This window comes from Sceloporus occidentalis, unplaced genomic scaffold (assembly GCF_023333645.1).
Source record: "Sceloporus occidentalis isolate IW3139 unplaced genomic scaffold, rSceOcc1.0.p SCAF_6, whole genome shotgun sequence".
Classification (NCBI taxonomy): Eukaryota; Metazoa; Chordata; class Lepidosauria; order Squamata; family Phrynosomatidae; genus Sceloporus; species Sceloporus occidentalis.
In genome coordinates, this window is record NW_028316986.1 from 89,057,968 (window position 1) to 89,075,409 (window position 17,442).

Below are 17,442 nucleotides of genomic sequence, written 5' to 3' on the forward strand. Positions count from 1 at the left end.
CAGTAATGTGACTAGCAGGGTTGTTGATGCTAGGGTCACTTAGAGGTCGATGTCTCATTCATGGGGTCACCATAAGTCAAAGTCAACTTGACAGCACTTAACAATAACTACAAGCACTGCATGTCAAGTACCTATGCAGATTGGAGCTTAGTAAATCATTCACAGTTTGCTAGTTTATGAACTCTCTGGCATCTTTCAAAGGGTTCAGTGGCTATCCACCTCAGGTTATCTTCTAATCTTGCCTGTAAAGAAGTCAATAGGACAATAATCTCAGGGTCCTTAACTAACAATAGTCCTCCAAACATATTCTTGATGCATTCCAAACTCATATTGGATAAGAATCGAAGATGGATGCCTTTAGTTTTTTGTCAGTTTTCCGAGCTGAGAAGATGCCAGCCACCAGTGCTGGCAAAATGTCAGGAATAAATTCTTCTAAATAATAGGACCTCATAGCCTGAAAACCCCACAAAACCCATGAACTTCACATGGATGCCTTTGTTTGTTTATGGACCTGTTGACATGAACAATGGGAAAGTAGGTGTGGATGTTTGTCTGCTCAACAAGGTCATGTTCAGATGATTCTGTATAGATTTGTACTCCCCCTAAAGTCTAGAGTCCCACCTTGGTACTATCTTTCTGTGGTGGTGGGATTGCATGCTCCAGTGAAATAAGATGCTATGCTGCTGGTAGGGTCTCTCATGTCAGGCTTTTGCTGAGGAGTCAGACTAAATATGACAAACAGCTACTGGGCAGTTGAAGGGTGTTTTGATAACACTAGCAGAGATTCTTTAGGAAACACTGGCAGTGACACCATATTTAACTCTAAAGGAGCTAGCATGGAAAAGACCATTTTGCTTGGCAAAGCAGAAGACAGTAGGAAAAGAAGATGATCACATTACAGGTAGATTCAATAAAGGAGGCTTTTAGTTTGGAAAACCTGAGCGAGACAGTTGATGGCCAGTTGATAATGCTGTCAGTAGACGTGTTTTTGTTGTAATATTATTTTATTAGAGTGTTTTTAATTTATTATTATAATTTTATTATTGTATGTTTCTTAATATGATTACACATTTATTTTTATAGTTTGATTACTGTGAATGTACATTTATTATTATAAGTTTATTAATTTCTGTGTAGGGGACATATAGTTGCATGCAACAGATCAAACAAATAACAAACAAATAATAACATACATCAGGACACACATGTTAAAAAACAAACAGATCTTGTATAATAATCCAATGATCCACCAATACATTAACTGAAGTTACTGCAAAATTACATCAGGGCAACTGAACTCATCATTAGCTGCTAAATGAACTGTGAGGAGTAATCCAATTGTAAAGTAAGTAAGTTCTTTTATTGGGGTGTACTTTATTTATTTTACATTTGCACAATCTGCTGGACCCTTAACTTAAAAGTTTACATCTTTTCGGGCAAAAATTAATTTCTGTTTCACAAGTTCCACTCAGATTTTGTTGCTAATAAAATCAAGGATGTAAATACTATTAAGTACAAAACAGCCTGCTGCATAATTGTTTCCCAGCAATTACAGATTATATCGAGCCATTCCTTGAGCAGAAACGGTTTTTTCCAAGACGCCAGCTCCCTGTACCTTGAAATTTTATTAGGCTAAGAATTTCATGCACCATATGTTGTAATATGAGACTAGCTGCAACAGAACAAACAACTTTCTGATATATAAGTGAATGATAACCTGATTTTAAATGTGTTTATCTAATGAGATAGTAACCATAATTTACAACACATATAAAAACTCCCACTGTTACTCATGGTGCACCTTTTTGGCTAAAAAGGTTGATGTGCTGAGATATGCTAATGAATATGTCTTGGTTTTTACCAAGTCAGTAATAAAATTTGCATTTGATATTGTGCACAGTAAACTGGGTTATTAGCTTTGAAAATGAGGCTCATAAAATTTAAATATAGGCTTAAATCATATTAACTGTCCTGTAGATTTTCTGAGAGGCTTTAAAGCATTGTGTTTTGTTTCCATAGCAGTGAGAATTGCAGATGTCCTTTGACTTTGGGGGGTGTCCCAAAATGATGCATCTTTTGGAGGTTCAAAAATAAATAGCAAAGAAATCCATCTAACTATTTGTACTGTAGTTGGGGAAATGGCCTTAGTGTTGGGAAATTATGCTGTTACAAGTTAAAGATATAGAATAGAAGGTAGGATTGTCTATTTCTAAGATGCAGAGTTAATGGCTTACATCAGTGAAAATACCATGCTAGCATTTTAGCAACAAAATCTAGAAAAGCTGAGATATTGATGACTTCTGGATTTCTATGAGATAATAGGCCATAGCTTGGTCATCGGTTGTGTTTCAATTGTACATCTGTAGGCTAAAAATTATATCAGTTTCATGCTGTTTAACTGTCTTCACATCCAACTAAGGCTGTTAAACCTTTTTAAATAGGTAGTGTGGATTCACCTTTTAAAATCAATCCATCGACCAAGAGTTTTATTTTACCTTAGTTGGGAGCAATGCAAAAACCTGAAATATAGTACAAAGAAATACTTTTCCTCCTGTGTAGGAAGAATTAGTTTCTGGAAATGTGCCTTTCACATAATGCACTTTGTACCTGTTTTATGGCAAGGTTAGCTCCCTCTGCTGTACCGCTTGCTTGTTGGTGGATCCTTGGATGTGGCTTTCTTATACTTCCCACAATACCCTGGGGAGATGCCATGTGTGGGATAGTGTGAAAGATTTAAAATGCTGGCTAATCACAGAGCATGGAAGACTCAGGGCAGGTGTCAAAGTCTGTGGGCTTTTCCTGATAATTAGGCCTACCCAAGGGTGCTGTGTGCTCACACTACACCTAGCTGGAAAAGTATTGAGGGAAAATACACTTTGGGGTAAGGACCTTTCCAGTCCTGGTGACCAGTAAGCTTCCAGGACTGTGGGCTTGTCCACAGAGCCTTAAAGAAATGTTTACTTTTTCCTTGTTTCAGAACTCACTTGTGCAGACAGCGCACATGGTTGAAACAACAGGAAAATGGCTCTAAACTGAAGCAAAATAAATCCCAGTTTGCTCTGCTTCAAGCTGGGAAGAGTAAACTATCACATTGCTGTGTAGACTGTGCACTGGTGCAGAGATGGGGGAAGGGCCTGACAGCCACTGACGCTATTGCTAGCCATAATTTTTGTCACCCACCTATGAATCAATCACACAAATGCAGGAGTGGTCAGCAGAACCATCATCCCATTGTATGTCCCATGATGTGAAATGATGACAAAAACATCATATTACCAACAATAAACATATAATAAAACATTAACAAACCAGCTGGTCCAACAGGGGACCATGGAGGAAGGTGGAGAAAGGGAAAGGGTGGATGTCTTGGCTGAGCAGATGTGCACTATGCTAATGTATCACTGGCTACACTGATGTGCTGTATGGACTATGCTAATGTATCACTGGCTACACTGATGTGCTGTATGGTCAATTGTGAGTTTGAGCAGATAGTCATATGGGCCATACAATGATTGGGCAACTGGGTGGGATGAGGGGGCTGATTGGCTGTAGCAAAGTGTCCATACTGTTAGCAAAGCACCCATGTGCTCATGTACATGTGTTTGCAGTGGAACAAAAAAAAATGACAGAGTATGGCTTTTAGCCACAATTACTCATTATGATGGGTCCTTGCAGTAAGAGTGGGGCAGTGCGGCCTAAGCATCAGTTGTTTGCCTGTCGTGGGAGCTGATGGTGCAGTCAGAGGATTATCCCTGCAAATCAAAAAAATCCTTGGGATGAGCAGCCTTTTTCCTTTCATCTGCTTTCTGCCTATGTCTCTTGTGAGAGGTGGTTAATATCAGCAAACAGATTTACTCCACCCTCTTTACAGTCCCACATGTGATATTATAAGTGTTTATTTTTTAGGGAGTCCTGGTGGTGCAATGGTTAAGTGCCTGAACTACAAGCCACAAGGTTGTGAGTTTGATCCCAAGGGCTTCAAGGTCCACTCAGCCTTCCATCTTTTGGCAGGTTGGTAAAATTAGTACCCAGCTTGTTGGGGGCAATTAGCTTACACATTGTAAACCAGTTAGAGAGTTCTTAGTTCACTGATAAGCAGTATAGAAATGTACTAGCCATTGCTATTGCTAATTTTTTTTCTGTTTCATGCATTCAGACAGGATGTCAAACTACTATTTACTCTGACTGGCATCATATTTTCTGTACCTCAGGTTGCAAAATGGTGGTCATGTGTCAGACAAAGGACAAACTGACATTTGAAGATATCCTTTGAAGAGTATCTAACCTAAGTCTAGCTGGGTGTGTATGTGCCTTCAAATCACATGTTGACTCATGACAACCCTATGAATTTCATAGGATTTAAAGAAACAAAAAAACAGAGAACAAGGGCCCAAACAGATAATCTGAAAAAGATGACTTCCACACATGGCCATTATTAGATGATGCCTGTGCCCAAGCTGCGTGGAAACTACGCTGAAGCTGCTTCTGGGCCACCCAAACCCAGCCCAAAAAGGAGAGGATCTTTTCCTCTCCTATTTGGGCCAGTGGCAGAGGGCACCCTTTGGACTGCGGCATGCATTTGCTGTGATCCTGTGGCATCCTGGGCAGGGACGGCTTCAAGTCACCCCTTTGTGGCCACCTGTTTCAGCTGCAAGTTACCCATTATAAGCACATTGTGAACATATTGTGCAGATACACGGGTCATTTGGGGGTCCATTCACACTATAATACAGTTATAGTGTTATTATTGCACTTTAATTGCCATGGTTCCATCCTAGGGTTTGTACTTTGATGAAACACTAGGGCTCTTTGGCTGGGAATTCTAAATGTCCCTCCCTAAGCTGCCAATCACAAAAGTCTATAGAATAGAAGTATGACAGTTAAAGTGGAGTAATAGCACTATAATTCTGCAATGTGGATAGGCTCAAGTCACAATAGTGAGATATATGGTAATTCTGTTTAAATTATTCAAGACTGCCTCCTCCTCTTACAAACCTATGCTTTGCGTTGTCCTCATTTTGGAGAGGATAGTGAATTTTCTCCTTTTTGATGATGGCTACGTGGCTATCCTTTCCCATTATTGGCTATGTGGGGTTTTTTTTAAGTAGGGCTGTCTGGGCCTGAACCATAATGGAATGCAAGCTGGGCTGAACCTAACTTTAGGTAGTGTAAAGCAGTTGCTTCAGACATCAGTAGATGCTGAAGGACACCAGTTACAGCTTTCTAGGTATTTCATTCTGTTTGAGGACAGAGCTGTATGGGGGATGTAGCCTATTCTGATTTCTGAACTCATAGATGCTCTGAGTCCCAGTTTTGGGGAAAAGTTGGATACAAATAAATACAATAATAATAAATATAATAATAATAATTGTGCATACGTAGCCATGTCATCTTGTTCTTTGATTCAAATAGCAAAATGTCTTGTGTTAACCCTGAGTACATTCGGTCCTCCATGTCCAGAGGGGACTCATTCTGGGGACACACACACCCCGGATACCAAAATGCATGAATGCTCAATTCCCATTTTTCTTAATGGTGGTGTAATGTGCACATGGCCACTAGGTGCCATTAAGAAAAACGGGGATGTGCCATTCACAGATGGTTAAATCCACGGATGGTAAAATCTGTGAATGGCAAGTCTTCCAATACGGAAGGTAGACTGTACAGTATAAGCAAAGGTATAAGATTAAGCTGTATGACCATTTCTTTATAACTTTGTTGCAATAAAGGACAGTAACCTCCTGAAGTGACAAATTCCAGAATCATTGTGTCAGTTTGAGAGACATGCTCCCCATCCGCTTTTTGAGAAGAGATATAATTATTTTCATATTTAAGTTTTACTAGGAGCTAAGGTACAAGAGGATGCACTCAGTACAATACTAGGCCTTTTAAAAACAAAATATTTAGAAGTGCCCCCTTTTTTTTATTTAGCACAATAAATGTCATACAGATGTAAAGAGAGAGACACTTGTCTCAGTTCTTTTTGCATGCTGAGCAAACACAGTTAACATAAGCATCAAGGCCCAGGGATGCTTCATTTGCTTAGGCTGACTGCCAAGAGTAAATTGGATGAAAAGTAAAAGAATTTGAAGAAAGAAGGGAGCCAGAAATATCTTCTATGAGCTTCCAAAAGTGGAAGCCCCTTGGCTGGTGTTGCTGGGAATCTCCCTGCCTAGTTGGTACACCTTTAGGGTAATTTATTCAATGTTTCTCATTGAACGCAGACATTATTTTGGTAGTAGCACTAACACACCAATACTTATTTTTGCAGAAGATTGACACTTTGGCTCAACAGCTTGTTTGACTGTCACTTCACACTTCACTGTTGCAGAACAGCAGATGCTGGCAGGGTTCATTCTTAGAATATATAGCGCACAAATCCTGAAATGACACCGACCGAAATTTCTGTTCAAAATCACTCTTTCCCTCTCTCTCCCCTTCCTTCCTTTCCTAGTGGTCTAAATGTGCTAGGCTTTCTTTTATATAGCTTTTGTTTACAGTAGACCTGCGTTGTTGTTGTTGTTGTTGTGTGCCTTCAAGTCATTTCTGACTTATGGTGACCCTAAGGCAAACATATCATGAGGTTTTCTTGGCAAGAGTTGTTCAGAGGTGTTTTGCCTTTGTCTTTGCCTCCTCTGATGCTGAGAAAGTGTGACCTCCCTAAGGTCATCCAGTAGGTTTCCATGGCTGAGCTAGGATTCAAACCTTGGTCTCCAGAGTCATACTCCAATGGTCAAACCACTACATCATGCTGGCCTGCATACCTCTTTACTTACTAGGCCAAGAGAAGCCCACTATTAACACAATTGGCTTGCCATGTACTTGAAACCAGTCTAGTACTGTAGTTAGAAAGATGGATTGGTACGTGGAATATACTTGGGCCATTTTGGTGGCCCTTGGGCTCTGGAACTTTCTTTCTAAGGAGACTAGACTTGCAGGCCTTCTGTAAGCAGGCAAAACCTTAAAAAAACCCCTCTGGGAATGGAAGTTTTTTTAAAAAGGGGGGCCTTAAGAGGATTCTGTAATGTTTTTTAAACTTTTTTTTTTAAAAAACTGCTCTTTATCATTTTTAACTATGTTTTAAATTGTTTTTAAATGCTTATAGTTCAGTTTCATTTTAATGTTGTCCTTTTGTATTTTAACTGTTATTGTATTATAATTCATAAGCTTACTAGAGTTTTAGTTTTGGAGAAATGGTGGAATACATGTAAAGCAAAGCAGTAGCAGCAACAGTCATTGGTGTCATCCTGATTCAAATACTTACTGAGATGTAAAACCCACTGGGTTCATCAGTAACCAGATGAAAAGAAGAACTGTGTACTCTGCCTTGAATTCACTGGCAAAAAGGGAGGCTATAAACACTACTACTACTTCTACTATTAATAATAATACTGTATACTCCTACTGTGTAGTGCTGGGCAGGAGACAGGAAATTTAGCCAAACCAAGGTGAACCCTATGTAGCTAATGACAGCATTCTAAATATTGAGCCAAACATTTGTTGGGCAAGGTTAGCAGTAGGAATACAAATATTTACTTATTTGACTCTTGAAAATAAGAACAATGAATGTGAAAAGTTTTCTCCCTGCTAAGTAAGCTTATTAATGTTTTTGTACATTTTTGTACAAAATTTGCTTAGAAATCAGAAGTGGTTTGTGCCATTTGATGCTGATTGTCTCAGTACTTGGAAATCCTATGTTTACACCATTATGTTGCACATATGTTGGATTCAATGATTCCAAAGGCTGAGAATGATTTAAATGCAACTGTATGCATGTTGCTAAACAATTTATCTTTTTAAAATAATTTTGGTAAACATCATATTTCAGCCACTAGTATAAAAACATACTAGAGGTTTGGTGCCTTTTTCAGGCATGCATAGACTTGCCAAGTATCTTCTGCTCCTATACCTTTAGCAATAATCTGATATACCACTCCAGTACCACTCCAGTTGCAAATTGCAGTGCCAAGACTGCAGTCTTTTTACAGGACATACTTCTGAACCTTTAACAGCAGCACAACTTGACTGAAGTTTAGTAGGTGATATACCTCCTGACAAAGAAGATATGTGTTCTCATGTATCCCATTTCCCTCCTCATCTTTTATTTCTCATCATTCAATAGGTGATGCCTTTGCTGTACCAGCTGCTTCCCATATTTTCCCCAATCTGTCCAATGCATATTACCCTTTAATGTTTACAGTCTGAAAATGAAAGCCACGCCCTGAGCTTTATGAGGGATGACACAGAAACCAAAAACAGAGATTCTTTGTGGTTTGAATTTTGCAAGGCCAGGCCAGATTGGCTCAAATAGAACAAAGCAAAACTCACAGAACTCAGAAAGAATTCCCAAAATGTTAAAGTACAGTGTTATTTATCCCTATATTTCCTTGGTGAATTTTTGACAACTTAACTGGTAGGTAGGTGGGTGGGTGTGAATAAATTCTCAAGACCATGAGAAGCCTGGATTATTTCTTTAACCTATCTGGACAGTAACAATCTGACAAAACACAATGAAATACGTTTAAGGTCCATTATTATCCCAATATAGTTAAGTATATGCTTCCCCTAATGTGTCTAATCCCCTACCAGTTATCTAATCTGTGTAATTCATTTGAAAACTTCTAGGCAATGAATATGTGGGAAAGCACCTGCATGCAAATTTTCCCATTTTCCTACAAATCTGTGTACAAATAAAAGTAAACAGCAAGGAGCAGAACATGTCCATCCTGCACACTATTTTACTTTTTTAAAAAAAATAACTTTATACAATGATAGCTTTTCCAAGAGAATCCCAGGAACTGCAGTTTAGGGCAGTACAGAGAACTCTCAGTTGCTGTTGATTGTCAACCTTTTTTCCCCAGTTACTTACAAAACCATGAGCAGTATAGAGAAACTGGGCAGAGATTATTTTTTATTTGTTTTCACAACACTCTCAGCTTTCCCCAGTTGGGTGTCCTGTAGATGTGTTGGATTTAAACACCTGTCACACCCAGATGCTGGCTGGATATGATGGGAGCTATTGTCAAATCGTGAAGGACCTCACCATTGGCATGGCTGGGTCATTCAGTGATAAGGATGAGCAGTAGATTTAGGACATATGAATAAAAATACCCATTCACACAACATGGGAAGCTCATGTTTTTACCATCTAGGCCAGCATTATGTACACTATCAGGTTGAGGAATTTGTTACTCCTTTTCTCATGCATCCCACTCTGCTGTCCCTTATTCAGTTCCCTTGAGTGTCACTTCACCTACTTCTCCCCAACAGAGCAATATCTACACCTGTTTGGCTAGCAAGCGTGGCAACCATAAATGCAAAAGCCACTGAGCCCTCTGACTTGCAGAATAGAACTGGGGAAGAGAACATTTTGCAGACTACAGCTTCCAGAATCTCCCTACCTGAGGGATTAATGGGAGCTGTAGTCTAGAAAAGAAACTTTGCCAAGCTCTGCTGCTGAGGAATTGGAAACCTAGCGTGACACTGTCCGATTCTCTCTTACGAATGCAGGGTTAGTTTGAGAAGAGCATTGTGTTTTCAGTTTCTTTTTTCTTTTTTCCTTCCTCCTTTTCCTTTTTTTCTTAAAAAAAATCTACTTTTGGGAGGCATCAGTAGGGGGTTAATGCAAGCCCAGCTTGACACAATACTAGAGGCATTCATAGAAGAGGCCTACAGTTGCTACATAGGCACATTTGGCCCAGGCTTCCAAAGAGGCAGGAGCTGTTACTGCAGAGAAGTATGCTGCCTGCCACGGATGGACCATTAGTATGGAAATGAGGCATGCGTGTGACAGGTGGCCTTACAACCAACACAATTAACTTTCTCCATTAGCTGATGCACCGACAAAACAGATGCAGCATCAATAAGCACCACAAAAAAAAAGCTCTCACAAACACTGAATAGGGATGACATCTTGTACATCCCTTTTATTTATCAGGAATAACAGACAGTACACATTACTTAGAGAGTGGGTTTTTTTTTATTTTTACAAAATGTTTATTTGTGGATGAGGAGGGGAAAGATTGCACCAACATGTATTAATTGTGCTGCAGGCCATCTGTATTGCAGGTTTCCTTCCATGTTTGAAAAATAAATGTGTATTCAAGCAATCTGAAGGTTATAGAACTGATGTTTGTCATCTTGGCCAGTTCAAGAATTGAAGAGCCTAAAAGGTGGAAATGTGGACTTGCTAACTGGGGTGGTTGTTCCACATGTTTAAAATGAACCAGTGCAAGTGGATTGACCACTGCCCTCATATAAGCACTTTTCACAGCAACCTTATATGAGAAAGAAAAATAAAAAAGCAGGTAGCATCCAGAGAATCTGATGGAAAACTATTTTGTTTATTTATTCACCCAATTTATACTTTATTTTTGTCCTGGAATGGGATCCAAGACAGCTTCCAGTAATTTAAAATAAGATTAAATTATTTATTTTGTTTTACAAAAGATATTCAAGAATGAGGAATAGAAAAAGATAGCCAAGTCTTAACAACAAGATTCTGTCTGGTAGAAAGGAAGTCAACCTACTGTCATGTTTAATGTTGTCTGTAATAGATGTTAAAGGATAGTTTTCTTAGGTTAGAAGGGGGGAGTGGGATTTGTTAGGGGAAGTTGATGTTTGTATTGTTGATGGTGTGTTTATCAGTCCTATAGGTATTTTTTTTTTTGTAAAAGTATGTAAAGATGTAATTTATGTCTTGTATGTTTATTTTTTTTAATCTAATAAAACCTAAAAATTTTTAAAAAGTATTAACTATAGTTTTTGATAATATTGTAATTTAATAACCAGTAAAAATACATTTAAAACATAATTGCTAATAAAAGATTAAAACATAAAATGCAGCATACCATTTCACAAACACTGCTGCTACATAATTCAAATTTCAATGACCTCCTTGAATAACAAGGTCCTCATCGGCTGAGGACAAGACAGCAGGGAGGGGACAAACTTGACTTCCCTTTAGTAGCCATTGCCCATGCTGGCTTGAGGATTATGGGAGTTGTAGTCCAAAAAGATATTTTTTCCCCCAACCTCTGAATCAGTATTGGCCAATATGGTATATACAAAACACTGGAAGCTCCCAAATGACCCTCTTTCTAAAACTGGATGTATCAGTAACTGAACTGGGGATCTTCTCAGCATGCACAGCATGTGTTTCACTACCAAACTGTGATCCACCCCTGCTTGCCATATGCACACTTCTTTTCAAACAGTGAGGCTGGACCCCTGGACAAGTATGAGAGTTGGTCAAGGGGAGGTGCAAAATTTAGAGGCCTTTAATCCTCCTCCTCCTCCTCCTCCTCCTCCCAAACTTTATGTTTGAAACTTACACATGCATTGAATTAAATAATGACTTAACTTAAATAAAACTGTTTTAATTTGAACAATGTTATTTCCTTATAAAATGTTAAAATATGAATATACTGTACATGAATGTGCACATTCATACACTATATTGAGGAGGCAGGTGCGCAACACCTACTTGTAGATGTAAAGGACGGTCCCAAAAGTAAAAAGTGTGAGTATCACTAGTACAACATGTTTCCCTGCACAACCCATGGTGCACAATTGCCTAAGCAGACTTTCCTTCCTCTTAGATAATTGGAGAATCATGAATGATTTGTTTTGTTTCCATATTGAATAAAGTGAATGAAATATCACAGTTACAGTTATGGCACTGGTATTGGAATTAAGGAAATGCAGGGTTGATCCAAATGTGGGTCCCACTGCACCATTATGGTGCTATGATCCCACTTCCTTGGGAATCTTGAAGTCTATAGGCTGGTAATGAAGCACTAGGGGAAATTTATGTCTAAGAAATCTAAAAGCTCCTCCCTAAATATCCAATCCCAGGATTCCACAGGATGACAATCCAATCCAAATGGAATCATAGTGTTATAACTTTATAGTGTATAAGGACTCTTAATTATGACAATATAACCATTAGGAGCACAGAGAACTGTCTTATAATGAATCAGACTATTGCTCATCTTGCCCCTTTAAAGTACTGTGATTGGCTGCAGTTCTTCAAGGTTTCAGGAGATCCCTGGTATACTTTGGCAGTCTCCAAAGATGTACTAACCAGGCCTGAAATCACTTAGCTTCCAAATCAGGTAAGGGTGGGTGTATTCCAGGTAGCATGGTGGGGTGGTTTGAACATTGGACTACAACTCTGGAAACAAGGGTTCAAATTCCTGCTTGGCCTTAGAAGCCCACTGGGTGATCTTAAGCAAGTCACACTCTGGAGTTTATCACACGTGAGGAATTTCTCTTAATTTTGAATGAAAAGAAAGTGGGGTCAGAACGCATTCACGTGAATTCGCTAGTCTAGCAAAATTGCGTGAATGTTCATTGCATTTGAACTGGCTCCCCATTGCCCCAAAATATCATGCCATTGCCTGAATTTGCATGTGGCAGTCTATCACACAATAACGTGAAACCCCATGATTGTGCTCAAACTGACTTCCCATTGCCTGAATTTGTGTGTAGTGGGTTATCACGCAATAACGTTAAACCCCATGATTGTGTTCAGATTGCCATTGGATTATACTTCCAATTTCCCTTGTCTGATAAACTCCAGGGGAAGGCAAGGGCAAAACCTCTTTGAACAAATCTTGCCAAGAAAACCCCATCATAGCTTTGCCATGTCAGAAATGACTTGAAGGCACATAACAATTAATTCCAGGTTGTATAGTAGCGGACAAACCAACAGGGCTTTTTCTGGTCATGACTAACTTCTCCCATTGATTCAGTGGGTCTGCTATAATCATGACTAAGCCTGGATCCAATCTTGTTCTTGATGCTTGAATGCCTTTGGGGCTCAACAGTCAGCCCGTTCAGGAGTGGCTCTATGCCGTCCCTGAAAGGGCTGCGTTGGAGATGCAGCAGCCGCATGCCACACCTCCAACCCAGTGCAAATAGGAGCTGTGAAACGCGGCTGGAGGGACGCTGCGCAGTTTGGCTGCTGTGGTGTCCCTCGGCAGGAAAATAAGCTTCATCCGGTCCAGCCTTTCCTGCAGGTATGTATCTGGCCTAAGATTCTAATTAAATTCTAACTAGAAATATTACTCCACTATAGTTCACTGGCCTGTGTACAATACACTCCTGCACTAGTTTCAGCCTCAATACAATTCCTCTGCCACATTTGGCACCCTTGTTAATAGGGATACCAACGGCTTAAAGGAAATGACAGCTGTGGTTTTCACATCCCTCTTGAGAGGAGTCTCTCCAGATCTCACTTGAGATGCAGATTTAATGGGACAGTCTAAGAAGCTTTTGCCACCAGTTCCTGCATTGTATGCCTGTTGTGTTTGATTAGAGGATTTGAATCCCGTGAGTTTTGAATTACATGCACCAAATTAATCTATGGCTACTCTGTGGGGGGAAAAAGAAACTTTGCTTGAGGATCCTGTGGCATCTTCTCTAACACTTAATTTGCCTTTTTTAGAAAGCACTGGTGTAGTGGTTAGAGTGTTGGACCATGATTTATGAAATCTAGGTTCTAATCCTCAGTGATTTGTGAAACTCAGGACCCATTCACACTACGAAATAGCCCAGTTTGGAAACTGGGTTATTCCCTGTAGTTCAGACTTGACCCAATTTTACTTGGTGTAGTTTGCGGGGGAGGGCAACCAAAAAGCCCATTTAAACTGGTGCATTTGGCTCCGGATCCCTTAGCAGTGCTTTCCCCCCCCACAACCATAATGATCTGCATCTCTGATAGTGTGAGTAGCTATCAGATTGATCCAGATTTCTCAGCCACCATTCAGGAATTGCAGGTGTCTCCATTTTGATCTGGAACGGTGATGAATAGGAACTTCAGACCAGAGTTAAATGCAGAGACATTTGCTGCCTTAAAACGTAGTGGGAATGGTGAATAGGTTTTGAATCAGTTCACAGATGCAAATCTCTCCGTGCAAAAAACGTAAGTGTGACTGGCCCCTCAGTGACTTTGGGGCAATGACCCCTTCTCTGCATGACCAGCATCACAGAATTGTTGTGACTATGAAGTGAGGGACAGAAGCATGCAGCTTGAAACTCATTAGAGGAGAGGCAAAGGCAAATGTAAGTAATACATTTAACAATAAAATAAATCAGAGTTGCATCTCGATATACTTGAGACTTCAATTATGAGGAAGCGTATAGTAACAGATATGCTAGAGGAAAAATTTGAAAGGTAAAGAAGTGATAAAAGGAAAAAAGATCAAATCAAGTCAATATGGTCATTATTTAATTGGAATGCTTTCATTTAATTTAATAAAAGCACCACAAGTATTTATGAGACAACATTAATTATTCTTGCTGATTCAGGAAAGAGTTCCATATGGCACAGAATATTTTATTCTTATTTTAGTAAAATATGTTGTTCTGTTCACATCTGTGATATTATTCCTGTCTAAGGCATTTAATGGTGGGTATGCACAGCAGTTGAAAGCCAGTGAAGAGGATAGTATCTTGTTTTTAGTGATCATTATACAGGAAGTTTGAGTTTCTAGCATTAGTTTAAGATATTTAAATGCACAACTTCACTCTATGAAAGCATTTTTCTGACTATTGACGTTATCAGACAAGGGAAATTGGAAGTATAATCCAATGGCAATCCGAACGCAATCATGGGGTTTAACGTTATTGCGTGAGAGGTGATCACACGCAATTTCGGGCAATGGCAAGCTATTTTCGGGCAATGGGAAGTTAGTTCAAACACAATTTGAATAGACGTAAATTTGCTGAACGCATTCACGTGAATGCGTTCTGGCCCCACTTTCTTTTCATTCAAAATTAAGAGAAATTCTTCTCATGTGATAAACTCCTATGTTAGGTTTACCTATAATGGGGGAGGGGGGTATTTTTATAGCACAAGAACCAAGTCTTCCACTGGCTTCTGTAGCCCCGTGTGCTCTACTAAAGGGACTAATTTTTTCTCAAAGGGAAGTTGCTTCAGCCCCTTGTTTGTTTTGGGTGGCTTCTTCTACACCTTTTGTTCCCTTTCTAATATCGTCTTTAAATTATGGTGACAAGAAGTGTACAGAGTATTCCAAGTGTGGCTGCACTCTGACTGCAATACTTGCAGATCCATTTCCACTGTCTTTTTAAAGAGAAAGCCTGATCATACATAATTGTGCTTCTAAGAAATGAGTAGGAATCATGTGCCCCTCCAGATGTTGTTGATCTGCAAGTCCCAACATCCATAGCCAACATAGTTAATGGTGAGGAATGCTGAGTCTGGTAATCCAATGATTTTAGAGATATACATTTTTTGGAAACGTTTATATCCTTGATAGTTGGGAAACAGAATGGCAAGAAACCAGATATTTTTATAATATCAATGCTGAAGGTAATATGAAATGACATTTTACTACAGTAGTGTTATTTTTAAGTTAATAGAAGCTAACTAATAATAATAATAATAATTTTTATTTATATGTCCCACCTCTTCTAAGGATCAAAGCTGGATTACATCATTAAAATAATACAATGCAGTTGAACAGTCAATAAAATACTAATACTGAATTATACATCCCTATTAGTTCCTTAAAATCTCCAGACATCAGTTCATATACCAACATACCTAGAGAGGGGGGACTTAATCATCATCTCTATACCAAATTTGATGGGAAAGCCCGCAGGAAGAGATCCGTCTTTAGTGCCTTCTTAAAGGCACCTAAGGTAGTAATAAGATAGATCTCCTCTGGCAGACTGTTCCATAATTTAGGGGCTACAGCAGTGAATGCTCTATGGGAAGTTGTGGTTAATTGAGTATTACAATGTTTCAACAAATTCTTCCCCGATGTTCTGAGTGTGCGAGGCGGATTATATAGGGAGAGGCGTTCCTGCTGGTAACTCAGGCCCGAGCCATGTAGGGCTTTAAAGGTAATGACCAACACCTTGTATTGCGCCTGGAAGCTAATTGACAGCCAGTGTAGAGATTTTAACGCTGGTGTTATATGGTCAAACCTAGAAGTACCGTTGACCAATCTGGCTGCTGCATTTTGGATTAGTTGAAGCTTCCAAACTTGGTACAAGGGTAGCCCCAAATAGAGCACATTACAGAAATCTAAACGAGAGATTACCAGTGCATGTACTACTGCTTCAAAGTCCTTTTGGTCCAGGTAGGGACGCAGTTGGCGTATCAACCAAAGTTGGTACCAAGCACTCCTGGCCGTCACATCTAGTTGAGATGACAACTGTAGTGATGGATCCAGAAGTACTTCCAAACTACAAACTTCATCCTTTAGGGGAAGTGTGACCCCGTCCAGGACTGGTTGACAAATCTCCATCCCTGGACCTAGGGTGCCTATCGCGAGTACCTCTGTTTTCTCTGGATTCAACTTGAGTTTTTTTTCCCCTCATCCAGCCCATTGATCATATTTATGGAAAGGCAGGGTATAAATAAAAATTATTATTATTATTATTATTATTATTATTATTATTGACCCGAGACAAGTGTCCAGAGGAGAGATGCCATCCTTAGTCACTGTAACAGTCGAAGACATAGAAAAATAGATCTGGGTGTCATCAGTGTACTGATAACACTGCGCCCCATGTCTCCGGATGATCTCTCCCAGCGGCTTCATGTAAATGTTGAAGAGCATGGGGGACAGCTTTATCTAGTAAATTATATGTAGCTTTATCTAGTAAATTATAATGGAACAAAATCATGCTGGCCACATGATCACAGAGGAGTCTCTGACAATGCTGGCTCTTCATCTTAGTAACAGAGATGAGCACTGCCCCCTACAGTTGGACACGAGTTGACAACCTTGTCAGAGGGGAATACCTTTACCTTTTTGCAAAATCTTCTGGTACAGTGTAGGATCCCATGGTTGAACAGCTGAATTTGTTATTCTTTAAACTCTTTAAAAAGCAATACAGTTATGTTGGCCAAAAGAAAAATAATTCAAAATCTATGTTAGGAAACTATTTTTATAAAACCAACTCAAATATCAAACATAGTATACAAAGCTTTGAGTTTTCCAGATCTCTTAATCAGCTTAGGTGGTACATTTTATTGTCTATTTTGGAGCGCCATTTTCAGTCTCTTTCAGTTTTTACCTCCTTGAATCTGGCCATAATCCAACTTTCCAGCCTCACTGACTGTTCACCCTATACCATAGTTCCTTTTAAATAACCATAATCAACATCTCCTTCCATCTTAAAAAGATGTTGTGGAGACACTAAGACCTTGCACTTAAGGAAGCCTGTTGCTTGTTTAGTTAGAGAGAAAAATTAGGGAAGCATGCTTTCAACATTGGAAGAAAGAGGACAGAAAACACAACTTTCAGGAAAATCATCACCCAACACCACCACCACCACCACCATCTCTACCACCACCACTATCACTATCACTATAATCTTCACCATCACTATCACCACCGGTGTTTGCTTGAATCATAAGCCTAATTCCCACTTATGCAAGATTCAGTTTCCAATCTGAATTGA